We start from the raw sequence: 2,563 nt of genomic DNA, 5'->3' as shown, positions 1-2,563 counted from the left end.
GTTACAGACATGACATGTATCATCTCTAGATTCTTCGTAAAATATCTTGGCTATCGTAGATTCCAAATTATGGAAAACCTCGCGGCAGACATCGTTCTCGCGCACCGAGGTGAAACGTTGGGGTAAACATCGACAGTGTATTGATAAAATTCACATAGACATTGTTTATACAAGTGTGACAAAGATATCGACAACTTAGAAATAGTCACTTATCGATTCCATACACCTCCCAGCGGTGAAAGAAATTACATTGTTTATTTATATTGTTTATTTTTGCATAGATACCAGTTTTGATTATTTTGACCAATGCCAACTGATATTAACCCTCCCTCCCCCCTTTCAGCTTTTTGTTACCATCCCTGGCCTTCAGATTAGTTGATGAAATATTGATGAAATGTCAAATTTATTTTTATACATGTGTAACTCTATTTAGTAGTTCCACATAAGTACGTTATGCGTAGAATGTACAGAACATGTAATATTTTGTATTAATCCGGATATTTATTTTCCACAAAGTGTATTATTCCGGATATTTAATTTCCATGAATTATAACATACTGGTTCTTAAATTTAGCTTTCATTTAAAGCTTCCAGTATATAAACATGCAGATGTGAAAACTTCACAAGATTGGTCAAGTATGTTCAGTTTAGTCAGTTATACATTTGATTACGTACAGTATATTCATCCTTTTGATTTCTTTTGTTCGGGGTCCCCCCACTGTTATTTACTTGGCTCCAAGCAAGTTCAATCTATCGAATACATGTGCATACAACCCATTTTATCACGAATTTACTCTGAACTACTGTGTGTGCTTTAAACATTTCAATGCAAATCGTAATGTCTTTTAACTTATCCTGCATATCGTTAAATGTAAGAGGCCTAAACTTACAAAGTAAAAGAAAAACATTGTTTACATTTTTTAAAGAGAATTTTCAAGGCCACTTTGTTTATTTACAAGAAACACACTCAACTGCACAAGTATTAAACCATCCATAAAAACTGATCATAGTATAATTACTTTGAATATAAAGGGTAAAAGTTTCGAAGATAGAGGCCCCGGTTTTTGGAAATTTAATTCATCCCTATTAGAAGATGAAGAGTTTGTGTTGAATACAAAACAAAACATTTTACAGCTAAAAGAGAAATATTTTTCTATGAATGATAAACAACTAAAATGGGACACCATAAAATGTTTTATTGTAAAATTTTCAAAACTTAAAGCTCGCAAACTAAGAAAAGATGAAGAAAACATAGCTAAGGAACTTGATGATCAAAAATGAAAAATGTCAGAAGATCCTAAGAATGAAAATGTAAATAAATATAAAATAAAGAAAAGTTGGAATTGATAAATGAAAATAAAACAAGAGGTATTATTCTTCGATCAAAAGCAAAGTGGTGTGAAGAAGGAGAAAAGTGTACTAAATATTTTCTCTCCTTAGAAAAAAGAAACTATAAAAATAAATACATATCTATACTAATGTCAAATAAAGGGGTTTTCGAAGGAAGAGAGAAAATATTAAAGAACAATCATTTTTTGAAAAGTTATACACATCAGATTTAGATTATTGTGACTATCAGAATTATATTGATTAATTTACTTACAATATGAATATTCAAAAACTTGAAAAAGAGGATTCCTTGTCTTGTGAAGGAACTATTACAGTTCATGAATGTGAAGCTATACTAAACACTTTTAAATGCAATAAATCGCCTGGCACTGATGGTTTCCAAATGGAATTTTATAAGTATTTTTGGAAAGAAATTTCAGAATTAATAATTGACAGCTTGAATGAAAGTATCCAAAAACACAAACTTTCCATAGATCAAAGAAAAAGCATCATAACTCTTGTACCTAAAAAAGATAAAGATAGGACTGTACTTAAAAACTGGAGACCAATATCACTTCTTAACTTTGACTACAAAATTTTATCAAAAATACTTGCTAGAAGAATTAAAAAGTTTTTACCTCAAATTATAGACACTGATCAAACTGGATATATGGAGAATAGATTTATTGGAGAAAACATTAGAACTATTTCTGATCTTATACACTATATATACAAGTCTAAAAAACATTCCTGGTTTAATTCTTTTAGTTGATTTTGAGAAGGCATTCGACACTGTAGAATGGAATTTCTTGGATAAAGTATTAGATACATTTGAGTTTGGAGAAAGTTTTAGACTCTGGGTTAAAATACTATACACAGATATTTCAAGCTGTGTTATAAACAACAGATTCTCAACCCCTTTTTTCAAAATAAGTAGAGGAGTCAGGCATGAGGTTGTCCCCTTTCACCATATCTTTTCATTCTTTGTGTTGAGTTGCTTGCAATAAGAATAAGAGAAAACAAAAATGTTCATGGAATCAGAATTGGTGAAACAGAATTTAAGATAAGTCAACTAGCAGATGACACTACTTGCTTTTTAAGTGATGAGTATGCAATGAAAATTAAAACATCACCTTTTTGTATATTATGTGGAAATTTAGATACAATAGAGCACAGGTTTTACTTTTGTGAATATGTTGGTATCTTCCTTAAATGAATTAGTTATGGATTTTTC

This window comes from Ostrea edulis, chromosome 1 (assembly GCF_947568905.1).
Source record: "Ostrea edulis chromosome 1, xbOstEdul1.1, whole genome shotgun sequence".
In the NCBI taxonomy this organism is placed as follows: Eukaryota; Metazoa; Mollusca; class Bivalvia; order Ostreida; family Ostreidae; genus Ostrea; species Ostrea edulis.
The sequence above is the reverse complement of the archived record's forward strand: the minus strand, read 5'-3'. Positions refer to the sequence as shown.